At 39.9% G+C, this 13,344-nt stretch overlaps 1 long non-coding RNA gene across 1 annotated transcript; it reads left to right on the plus strand.

Moving 5' to 3' along the window:
- Positions 1-7,999: 7,999 nt before the first annotated feature.
- Positions 8,000-12,108, plus strand: LOC133608308 (uncharacterized). Its single transcript, XR_009815555.1, has 4 exons — positions 8,000-8,108; positions 10,019-10,123; positions 11,423-11,494; positions 11,577-12,108. It is a non-coding gene; the product is annotated as an uncharacterized lncRNA (long non-coding RNA).
- Positions 12,109-13,344: the final 1,236 nt, after the last annotated feature.

Here is a 13,344-nt window from a genome sequence, read left to right on the forward strand (position 1 = left end):
CCTTGTGTTTCATATCTGCTTTGATATGCACTGGTCTTCTCTCTCTCTCATCTGAGAATAGTTTATCAAACTAAGAATATCAATAGTAGCCAACACACACAGGTTCGACCGAGCTAGAATAGCCTGGAGCCAAAGGATGTGTCTTCCATGATTGATTGATTATAAATCTCATATGTACTGTTTGTTTACTTACGACTGTGTGCTTAATAGGGGGCAAGGTAAACCGCCATACCTTCATATTTACTTCTTTCATCGAAAAACACAGCTTGTCCAAAACGATGTTATCATTAATCAGGGTTGAACACCTTGCCAAAGGCAGTCAAAACTGTCACTGAACTCATCAAAATTAACGGCACTAGTAGCTACACATACCATATCTTGTGTTGGAGCTAACAGACATACGGTAACTCAGCTGTAGGACACTATCATGGCCACTGATAAACCATGGCAAAAAAAGACACAGCGTTCACGGGGGAAAAATAATGGGCAAAACCGTAGCAGCACATTACTCTGATGCAGCGAGAGAACTGCTTGGATAAGTTTTACTAAAACATCCACAAACTAGCACAACCAAAATGAGTGAACATCAAAATAACACGTGATTTACACCACAATAGTCTGTGTGGTGGGCCTGACTTGCAGTAGTGGTTTGTTTTCAATTGCACATCACCTTTCAGTTGATACCTTTCTGTGTTTAGTTAGTTTTTAAGAAGATGTTTACAAAACTAAGAAGGCAACGTTTGTTTTATGCACGTGAAAAATTTGCAAGCTGACCTATGGTTCAAGCCAGACCTATAAAAGAATAGAGGACAATCTAAAGGACAAATAGGACTTGCCTCCTCTGTGAGGTACATGATGAATGTGAAACGGCGCGGCGGTTCTATGATGTCTTTGACCTGAAAGTTCAAAGCTGCTCTTGGATTCTGGACCCCCGTTCAGCGAGTGAGCACCTCAGACAAAGGCTTTGTTCATAATAAAGTAAATCCACCATATTGTTCCTTTGAGCTGACCATCCATTTTCTACTGCTTGTCCGCAATGTGCTCACAAGTACCTCACACATTACTTCAGAGGGAAGAAAGATATACCTGGTGTTTCTCCCGTATCACTGCAATTTTACTTTTCCAAATGTTGAAAAATATTTTTCTTAGTAATTAAATGTGACATTGACGGGGGGGGAAAGTACAGAGTCAACCTGTTCTAGCCCGCCCCGGTACACTGGTTACCTATACCTACGGTTGCACATACACTGTTCTCAACAAGTGTGGCCTTGTTACGGGTGCATAATGAGCTTCTGTTTTAAGGGACACGTTATGTGGTGGCGAGGAACAAGGCAGTGTGCTGTGGAGCACACCCTTCTGCTCTGGTATGAAGAGGCACGGGGAGGTGCTGCAGCCTGCGGTCATAGTTAACCATGGCCAAGCAGTGAAGGCTGGCTTCTGCGGTGCCTCCATTCCTCCGGAGACACAAGGGTGAGCTTTGCTTTGAAGTTAAAAGTGTGCCTGGCAGACAATATGAGCTTCTATCTGTGCCGTGTGAGCTGCCGTGTGATATCAAGGCAAAAGGTTGTCTGATGATGTACAAATTATACAATAGTTTTTGTACAGACGAACTGCCGGTGGATGACCATCAGCATCCTAAAGCTACAAAAGTACTCAGTATATAACACTTTAAATCAACCTGACTTTCAATCCATTTAGTAACCACATTTTTAGTAGGACAATATTTTTTATTCGATTATATCAATTTAAATGAATGTAATTATCAAATGCAATGGTCACCCTGCTGTATGAAATGTGCTGCATGCATTCTACCAGACAAGAACCGAGGCACACGCATACAGGCAAGGGGAGATGTTGAGCCCCTGAGATAAGTCTATAGGAGTTCAGTGCTTTGCTCAAGGGGACCTTGGCAGCAGTACGAAAGCAAACGCATCTCTCCGACTACATGCTATGTTTTTGTGTGTAGCAGGATTCAAACCATGACCTTCCAGTACCAAAGCCAAGTCTTTAAGGTAGAGGTTCTTAATGTGGGTTCGATCGAACCCTAGGGGTTCGGTGAGTCGGGCTCAGGGGTTCGGCGGAGGTCAAGACACACCCGACTCATCGTGTAAATAAAAACTTCTCCCTATCGGCGTATTACGGATACGGCAACAGCAGAAGTCACACTGATTTGCAGGTGTGTAATGTGTTGTGAGTTTATGCACTGTGTTGGTTTTGTTGTTTGAACAAGGTGATGTTCATGCACGGTTCATTTTGTGCACCAGTAAAAAAACCTGGTAACACTTTAGTATGTGGAACATATTCACCATTAATTAGTTGCTTATTAACAAGCAAATTAGTAACATATTGGCTCTTAACTAGTCATTATTAAGTACCTTATTCGGCATGGCCTTATTATAACCCTAATCCTCTAACCCTGGCCCTAACCCTCTAACCCTAACCCTAACCAAATAACTCTAAATTAAGTCTTTGTTACTTAGAATATGTTCCCCTAGTGTCCAAAAACTCTAAATTAAGTATTTGTTACTTAGAATATGTTCCCCATACTAAAGTGTTACCAAAAACATAGAACTTTGTCTTGAATTTGAAAAAATATATATCTATATTTTTCACTAAAGAAGGGTTCAGTGAATGTGCATATGAAACTGGTGGGGTTCAGTACCTCCAACAAGGTTAAGAACCACTGCCTTAAGGAATGATCTACATATGTTCACAATGGTGATCATATGCAAGCAACTTATTATGCAAACTGACAAATTGCCAGATGTCGGTAGAAAAAATCTATTTAAAAAAAAAAAAAATTAGTATTTTACACAAAACAAATACATAGACAAATTGTATACGGTTGCTTATGTTATTGCATTATCAATTTTATTAAAACATGAACTAGTCAATACATTAGCATGAAGATGCAATTTTATGACTATATATATAAATGACTAATATTCTAAAGACATGGCAACAAATGGCAGAGAATTGCAGCTTTTTCATTTGCAAGCAAGGCTCCTTGAAGCGGCATTCTTTTGACAATCGGGCCTGCATCAAGCACTTGACTTTTAAAAGTATTCTAGGATTTTATCAAACACATTAAAAATCTCTCTGTCAATTACATGTAAACAAATTCGCAGCAACCGCTTACATGTGTAAAACTGAAAGCCTTCTTTACATTTCAGCATCCTCACAGGGCATGTAGTCGTCTACTAGTCGTACAAAAGAGGCCTTCAGAGAGAACAAAATAAAGGGAAATGCTGAGCGTGCTTGCGTGTGTGTGTGTGTGTGTGTGTGTGTGTGTGTGTGTGTGTGTGTGTGTGTGTGTGTGTGTGTGTGTGTGTGTGTGTGTGTGTGTGTGTGTGTGTGTGCGCGCGCGCGCGTGCGTGCGCGTGTGTGTGCATGAGGAGCTACATCTGTGTGACCAACACAGAACTGTTTTTGTTGTCTTTACAAATGACACTTACATGACATTAATTATCCCCAGTTGATGTTGTTGTGAATATGACCAAAAGAGTTCAGCACGATTCTGGGTGTTTGGAAATCTGCAAATAAACCAGTCTTAATGTAAATGTACATTACAGCAGTGTACACCGCCTTCCGCCCGAATGCAGCTGAGATGAGCTCCGGCACCCCCCGTGACCCTGAAAGGGACAAGCGGTAGAAAATGGATGGATGGATGGATTACATGGGACTCGTTCACACTGCCTATTTCAGCTATTTATCAGTTCACGCAAACCATTCTTAACAGTCTATAAAAACAGATATTACACAAATACATCAAAAACCAAACACAGTTATGTTTCAAAACAAAAGGTCACTCTGTAAACATTTGACGTTACACTCTATGAATATGCTCCATATTGTGATGAACATGTATTCCCAAATGCTCAGGTTTGATCACTTAAAAAAGCAATATTTGGCAAACAAACGACAACTTCTAGACAAATACATTGTGACTAGAATTCGTATACATTTCAAAATATGTTTCAAATATACTCATAGCATAATTATGTTAGTAAGGTGGCTGGTTTGGTTTACTTGGTATATTATTTTCTATTAAAAAAAACATAAAAGCTTCCAATTAAATGACAAACTAAATTAGAGTAGAATATATGAAATATCTTGCATATAAATTGTTGACTGCATAGAAAGGCTCTGTGGCTATTTGCTGCCATCTTGAGTAGCTCAAGCCAAACTGCATATTTCCTTGATTTGTCAACCAACCGAGTAACACAGTACAAATAATTATTTAGAAGTAAAGGATAACAAAACATTGATGTTTTTTTTATTTTATTTTCACTTAGTTTATTGTTCTGTGCAACATAGAGATAATTAATTTTAGTATTTACATTACACTTATAAAGTATATGAAAACGAAGGCCAATGCATTTAAAGATGACGTTTTTGGTTGTTTGTTTGCTTACTTCATAAATCTAAGCTCGGTGATATTTGGAATTTCAGTGAAACCAAAGTGTATGTAGTAGATCAAATAAGTTTTATTATCACGTGCACGTAGAACAATGAGTTAAGTCTTGGGAATTTGATTGGACGTGTCCTTAATTTCATCTGAGGACACATGCCTAAGGGATCAATATGATTGCTGTCCTGTTGTTTTAATGCAATGTCTTTGGTGTTGGACTACAGGATCTGGTTCCAAACATGTGTCTATTACTGAGGACAATAACACATTGCAGGGGCCTTGGGAGGATAAAGTAGGATTAGTACATGCTTAGCAGATGCCATATTAGGGTCAATATTACATCAAAACAACTACATAATATTCACTGAAGGAAGTCATTGGTTAGCGGAATATAACATAATCACATGTGAATCTATAGTACAAAGCAAAATATTGTAACTACAAGTAGCTACACTAGCAAACACTGCCCTCCTGTGGCGAAATTCTACATTTCAGTTATTTGGTGAGAGACAGTGACGGAACCACACACACCGAAGATGTTTGCACCAGGATTGATTAGTCAAAGACCTGGTACAGGTAGTTGTCATAGAGTATTACTTTTCACAGATGGATGTATCATTCAGAAAACTTAGTGACCTAACACTAAACAAGATTGTGTTTGTGACCCCATTTTAGTTTCTAATATTACTTATTTATTCAAGTTAAGTTAAGTTAAATTACCACTGATAGTCACACACACACTACGTGTGGTGAAATTACCCTCTGCATTTGACCCATCCCCTTGTTCCACCCCCTGGGAGGTGAGGGGAGCAGTGAGCAGCAGCGGTGGCTGCGCTCGGGAATCATTTTGGTGATTTAACCCCAAATTCCAACCCATCCATCCATCCATTTTCTACCGCTTGTCCCTTTTGGGGTCGCAGGGGGTGCTTGAGCCTATCCCAGCTGCATTCGGGCAACCCTATTATTATTATTATTAGACTCCTGAAGGGATCCCACCTTACCCTAAACCTAAGTATGTTTACATGTACCAAAATACAAGTACAGAACGGATGGATTTTTTTTCCATCCGTTGTACCGAAAATAGAAGAACATTGAAAAGTTTTTAAAGCACATGTAAAAACCTTACAGGGGATGTATGATGATTTTAATATGCATTTTTAAAACACATACGTGTGGTCTAGATAAAATGTTGTTAGACTCTACCCAACAGTCAAAAGTCAGGTCTTTTGGAAGAGTTAACAAGCATTTATTAAAACAGGCCACAGGTAAATGTTACAGTGTTGGTTTCACTCCCGTAAAAGCATTGTGGATTGCCGACATAAACACCACAAGCGGGTGCCTCCACAAGAATGAGCTTCTGCCAAAAGTGAAAATAATTCTTCTCTTTCTCTTTATAGCAAAACAGCCGATAAGTCCAATGGGTCAACTAGTCCATGGTCAGCCAGTGTTCACGAGGGTGGCGTCGATGATAAGTAAAAGGAGAGATAAAGAACAAGACGCTTGAGTTGTTCCCTCCATTGATAAGGGGATTTTTGTCAAGAGGATGTCTAACTAATTAGAGATAAAAAAAAATATTCACATTAGAGGCTATTTACTCATTTTTAAGAATTTGACTTTTTTACCATTCTTTAGCTATTAAAAACAGCTTGGACTTGCGGTTACATAGAGTCATCAATCTTCCGCCTTATACAAATATTATATGTATATTAGACGTACAAAAACACGCATCATGTCTCCACAGCAGGCATGCCTGAAGGTCGTGTGCATGTGTGCTTAACCAGATAATTTGATGCCAAATAAAGTAAATATGATATATATTGGAATACATTGGATATGCTTTGGTGTAAATTGTGTGTACATTTTGGTCAGAGTCACAATAATAACACGTTTTTTTAACTCTGTCTGCTAGATGTTTGATGATTCTGGATATGTTCCAAGATTGCAAATGAAATCACATCGCACAATCTCCAATAGTATCATAATGTATCTTTTATCTGTGTAAATATATATCTTTAAGTTGTCACCGCTAATTTTTTTTCAGACACAACCGAATATAAACTACATAAACATATAGATTCACCTGGTCACAACATGAGGCACACCTGCCCACTCTCCGATTGATACAGACCTGCATAAAAAAGTAGTTTTTACCAGCATCTACAGTATGTTAATGCATGGCACACATTGGTGTTATTATGCACATGCCATGGTTAGATAAAAATAATACTTAATCCTACCTTAATTTGTTTCCTCTTAGCCTGAAACAGCTGGCTGAGAAGACTTAATGCCCAAATATATTTGTTTACCTTGCTGTCACATTATGACGTAGCCAGTTGCAAAACCCCACGAACAGAGGCACGCTAAACTGCGTGCACGCTCAAGCTCCAATACATAAACTTTATGATTTGACACATTGGCATTGTTTACCACGCATATACAACATTGCAACATTTATAAGTCAGAAAATACTAAATTCATCATAGGTCCCCTCTAATAAGCTCTATGCATGCAGCTTGTAACGTCGCCACGATTTCGTACAAACAAAACTTGAATAAGGTGTTTAATTTTTTTAAACGCTATTAACACATCTAGATTATGTGATTGTAAACCAGTTCCCTCTTGCATGTATACATTCCCATCAATCCAGCGGTCATTGTATACAGCGTTTTACGTACGGGCCAGTCTTCCCAACGTGATAACCCAGAAGCACAGTAGATTCCGGGCTCCATGATCAAAAACCACAATATTTACAGTACATGTTTGTTTCATCAATAATGTGGTTCAACAAGTGTTGACATCAGGGTTCTATATGCTCCCTAAAAACCTTAAACCCCCTAAATTAATTATTGTATTTTTCAAAAAGCTCTCTTTTGGGTTTTTTCTTTGTTTGTTTTTGGGGGGTTTTTACATAATAGTGCCAACAAGTTTCATATAGTAGCCAGATACATCATTATTATAATACTAATTATAATAATAATAATAATAATAACTGGGATTTATATAGCGCTTTTCTAAGTACCCAAAGTCGCTTTACATGTAGAACCCATTATGACGATCATATGCTGGGGATTAGCCGTCCACTACCTGTATGAAGTTGCCCTCCTGTCTCCATGTATATATATATATATATATATGTATATTTATATATATGTATATATATATTATACAAACATTAAAATAACACTTGTGCTGGTTCGTGTTGTAAACATTTTTGTTTGTGTCGTTATGCTTTTTATTAATATAAAAAACATTTTCTGAATAGTGACATCATCCAGCCCCCCCACCTTGTTAAAATCACCCCAAATTTGTCACACGCTATTGTGACACCAATAACATTTACTTGTTTGTCACCTTTTTGTTTGGGGAATAATACCATTTAGGTGTTCAGTGTTTGCAGCAGTTAATAGTTGTTTCCTTTGTGTCTTGTGTGTTTCTTTGTTTCCGCCCCTTTTCTTTGTTACAGACCTAACCAATCCCTGAGCCAGGCCTAATTACCGGGGGGGGGGGGGGGGGGGGGGGGCTGCAGGTGTGCTTAATTAGCAGGCCTATTTAAGCACACCTGGTCGGGCAGGAGGCACTGGCTGATTACTCTTCGTGACACAGGACTTCTTATTCATGCTCTGGATTCTTCTCCTACATTCCAGTTCCTGCACGACCTTTCGCCTACCTGCCCAGTATAATCTTCCTCCTGGCTCAGGTAGGAACTCTGTTCTTGATATCTTATTTTACCCGTTGCAGTATTTTTCGTGGTGCAATCTTTTGTTTCCCTTTTTTCATGCTCCGTAGTTTTTTGTTATCCACTTAAGTGTTGCTCGTTATCCCTGTCTTGAGCAATAAAGAACCTTTTTGTTCTGGCTCCTGCATGTGTTTTGCATGCAAAACGCATGCAAAACACATGTGTTTGAGAGTATCACCAGCGTGACAAACCATTTCCCATTTGTTTCTGCTACATTTGTGCTGGTGTGTGCTGCAAAATATATTTTGTCTATTATATTGTTTGTTTTTTAGTGTGTTTTTTGTTGTTAAACATTGTTTACTTTTTTTTCCTTTGCGTCCATCTGTTTTGGGGTCCTGTTCCGGCTTAAGCACAGACCCCGCAGAATTGGAACACCTTCGCTCGGCTCTTAGACACATCGAGCAGCATACTTGCCAACCTTGAGACCTCCGATTTCGGGAGGTGGGGGTGGGGGCGTGGTTAGGGTGGGGGCTTGGTTGTGGGCGTGGTTAAGAGGGGAGGAGTATATTTACAGCTAGAATTCACCAAGTCAAGTATATCATATATATATACGGGCAGATGTCGGCAACCACGACCAGCTGCTATGTGACATGGGAACTGCCATCACTAAACTGTACACAAATATCAGGACTTTTAATCAGCGCTTTGAGCTGGCTTGATCCTGTCATCGTTAGACCGCACATCTCTCTCTAATTTTGCATATTTCCAGTATGACTGATCTGATGAAATGGTCAGAGTGCAGAAATGTTACTCCAGTGACGTCAATCTATGGAAATTACCGAAGACGTTCAGAGCGGAATATTCAAAAGTGCTGATGGAATTTGTGGTATTTTGTGATGTTTAGACGGTATTTTCACATACTCTGTGGATTATAAATACAATTTGATATGGTTTAATGCATACAATGAAACACAATTAAGCATAAAGTCAACTTGTTTTTCCACTCTACTGGTACTTTAACGTGATGGACCGGTTTTCGAAGATGGTTCACTTCATCGCCCCACTCAAGTTTCCATCATCCCTGGAGACAGCTCAGCTGCTGGTGAGGCATATTTTTTGCATTCAAGACATTCCCTGAGCCAGAAGGCAAAGCTCTCGGTCTACCGAGCTATCTACATTCCTACTCTCACCTATGATCATGAAGTGTGGGTCATGACCGAAAGAATAAGATTGCGGATACAAGCGGCCGAAATGAGTTTCCTCAGAAGGGTGGCTGGCATCTCCCTTGGAGATAGGGTGAGAAGTTCAGTCACCCGAGAGAGACTCGGAGTAGAGCCGCTGCTCCTTCGCTTGGAAAGGAGCCAGCTTACGTGGTTCGGGCATCTCGTGCGGATGCCTCACGAGCGTCTCCCTAGGGAGGTCCTCGTTGCACGTCCCACTGGGAGGAGACCCCCCGGCAGGCCAAGAACCCGATGGGGGATTACATCTCCTCTCTGGCCTGGGAACGCTTTGGGATTCCCCAGGAGGAAGTCGTTAATGTTGCTCTGGAGAGGGAAGTCTGGGGGTCTCTGCTGGAGCTGTTGTCCCCGCGACCCGATTCCGGATAAGCGGTTGAAGATGGATGGATGGATGGATGGATGGAAGATATTCCCTTGGACCTGGTCTCCGACGATGGGCCCCAGTTCATGTCCCAGGTCTGGAAGGCTTTCTGCAAAGCACTGGGAGTTATATGAGATATATCATCCCCAGACAAACGGCCAGTCGGAGCAGGCAAATCAAGACCTGGAAGCTTCCCTCTGCTGCATATGTCACAGACACCCTTCTTTCTGGTCCTCCCATCTCCCCTGGGTGGGATACGCATACATTCCCTTATCTGCTCGGCCACAGGTATGTCTGCTTACGGTTCTCAGCCTCCTTTGTTTCTTTTCCAGGAATATACATGTATCTGTGGCGTCAATACACCTTTACTTTCGCCGGGCGAATCATGTGTGGCGGGACACCTAGACGGCCTTGTAACATACTGCCCGCAACAGAAGGTATGATTCTCTTCCCAGAACTTTCTGTTGTCTTATACCTCCAGGAAGCTGGCTCTGGAATTTGTCGGACATTTCAATATCGACAGGCTCTTCAGCAGACAAAAAATGGCAGCACTAACAGTATAAATGGATTTGACAAGTTTGGGGTGATTTTGACAAGCTGAGGGTGCTGGGGGACATCACTAGTCAGAAACTGTATTTTAGAAAACTTAAACGTAATGGACATTTTTACAGCACAAACTAATGGCAGTGTCTTAATATTTGCAAAGATAAGGAGGGGGGGACAGCTTCAAAAACTAGCGATACCTCGGTTTCTAACTTTAATCATGGTTCCTTGAACATACCACAATTATATGCAATTAGATGTAAAACTTAAACACAACTTTGTCTGATGCTGCCACAAATAGATGGTTTACCTTTCTTTTATGACTTTATCCTTGTTCCCAAATGTTGGTGCTGTGTGTGAATGCTTAAAGGTTGAGCTTTGATGGCGTTATCCATTCATTTCACATTTTTCCATGGGTGTGGAGGTTGTTACACGTTCCTAATATTATTTAAACAACCGTATATTTGAAATTTTGACATTTTTAATTTTATCTTTACTTTTAAGAAGTAATCTTTTATAACTGACTAATTTAAAAAAAAATAAAAAAAATATTCAAATCTTTAAAAAAGCCCAGGCCATGATCATGTGACCTCCCGGCAGGTTGTGGTCCAAAACAACCACCTATATCACAGGTTTAGTTATTGGAAACTTAACTTTATAACCGTAAAGTACAGAAAATGTTCTATCTTGACAAAGAGGCTTTAATGAATCCTGATTTACTAAGGTGCATATTAGATATAATATACAAGTTAGAATTTGAACAACAGTCATACACAGCTAACTAAATCCCCTCTGCAGAAAAACAGACACACTGTATTGCTGTTTAGCCACGTGGTGGCAGTGCAGTGTAAAGTACAAGCTTCATCATCTTTCCCCCCCAATCTATTAAAATAAATACATCAGGCTCCAGCTGTGTCATTAGCATAGTTACTGCAGTTTGTCTTACAACTTTTGTTTTATGATTGATCAAATATAGTGTGATTAATATATCACATTCCCACAAAAATAAGTATTACTTTTAGGACAAACTTGGAGTCCGATGTTTGATTAGAGGCTCATAGTTGTCAATGGTATTTAAAAAGAATCATAGAAAAGTTATGTACAGTATACATCTGTCTCAAAGCAAACCACTGCTACAGCACACATTAGTAACAATGGGAACAACTTTAATTGGCTCCCTTGTTGTCAACCAGATGGTGATTAGACTGAAGTGACAGTTGCTAGTCCCTAGACAGTCCAGAGATCCAACGTCTGTAACAGCTCAGGTGACCCTTGAACCTTCTCAAACAATAACTCTGGTCTCCTTTTAATAGCTGTTTTGTGTTACACATGACTACTCTCATCCAGGAGGTGCCCTGCTCTGCCTTGAATCTTCCGGGACATGGAGCAGAGAGAGTAGGAAGCATATTCAAAACAACCTTCTCTTGACATCCTTCATCTATCACAGCGATGTTTAGGTCATTGACTTCTTCACAATCATTATCTTTCTTGTTTGAAAACCATCTGTTTGTACAATTTTATAATACATCCTCCAACAAAATGTTAAGACTGGGAGTATACTACAAGTATTCATATTTAGTACTGGTGGACAGTAACCAGATGGTAAGAATTAGTAGAGTCATGCTAGTGCGAACCTAAAGTTCCATCTTTATAAGTTATGTCCCAGATGGTTATTGGTTGAAGTCAGCCTCAAAAAGGGCCTTCATTTGGATGGAGGACGGGCCTGTACTTTGTTGCATCCTCCTGCTTAGTGCATGTGAATTATTTTTGGGTTTACCACTTAACTTTTTTGTGACATAACCAAGGACCAAATCTGGATTTCAGAAGGGAGGTGACAACTGGCTCGGGTACGCAGCATGTGACTTGAAAGGGGAGTGGTTTGAAGGGATTAGATGCGTGTTTTGGAGTAATATAAATAGGAAACACATTGTACAATGATCTATTTTTAGTACTAAATTAACAGAATGAAATAACTTTACTTTCTTTTTTCAGGATTGCATTATGGTGTAGTTTAATGTTTGCCTTGTATGTCAGCTGGAACAAAAGACTGATACTTAAGCCATTGCCCTACCAGGAATTGCAAACCATGACTGCTGTTTGAGTTCTTCTTTGATCGGAGTGCCACACTTTTCCTGTTTGGATTTTTTATTTGTCTTACTTATTCGTGATCCATATTGCCTTGTGGAGGCCAACTCGCTCTTATCTCACATAGGACTGCGTGCTGTCAATCATTGTCACGTTGGCAAGAAGGCAGCCCCAGAAAGCCGATCATTAAAGGGGAACTGCCTTTTTTTTTTTTTTTTTTGCCTATTCAGAATCCTTATGAAAGACATGGCGATGGATGGATTTTTTTTTTGTATGCATTTTAAATATTAAACGTAAATAAAAGTCCCCTTACAGCGGAGCCGATGGGAGCTCCACTATTCCGCCCATAAAATCCAATACATAAACATTCAAAAAGCGTCAACAATACTCAATTTACATTTCGTATTGACCAAGTATTAGTGATATTATTACACGTGCTAACACAGACAAAGTATTTATAGCGGCAACGTATCACTTCTGTGTGTGCCTAATGCTTACATTGAGTGGTCTGCTGCTTTCTCGCTTCTCTGCTCCCTGTAAGTTTATTGCAGATCATAAATCATGCCTCTCAGCTGTAAAGTAGATAGCTGAGAATATAATCCAACAAATTGGGACACTTTGACAGCCATTTAGGACCTGGAACTGGCAAGAACTACACAAAAAGTGCTTGTCCCACCCCCCACCACGTTTCTATATGAACATCCCAGCAGTTGGCATCTTAATGACAGCAGATTTTATACAGTAAGTGATGTTTTATTATGTTTGTTGGCTCTCATAAAGTCTGCAGTGAGTAATAATCAAAATGTAATCTTCATCAGACTGCAGTTTAAACCCCAATGAGGCCTCAACCTCACTTGCATGCGCAATTCGATGAAGTGAAAACTATGGAAGTTTGATTGTAGCAAAATTATTTGCAAACGTGTATCTCGCGTGCGTACTAATTTGTGTGTCTGTATATCAGAGTGTGTATTCAGATACGCATGCATGTGTTTTAAGTTGTCTGTCCCTAATTAAGCAGTCTACTTACACG

The sequence above is a fragment of the Nerophis lumbriciformis genome, linkage group LG06 (assembly GCF_033978685.3).
Source record: "Nerophis lumbriciformis linkage group LG06, RoL_Nlum_v2.1, whole genome shotgun sequence".
NCBI classification, from domain to species: domain Eukaryota; kingdom Metazoa; phylum Chordata; class Actinopteri; order Syngnathiformes; family Syngnathidae; genus Nerophis; species Nerophis lumbriciformis.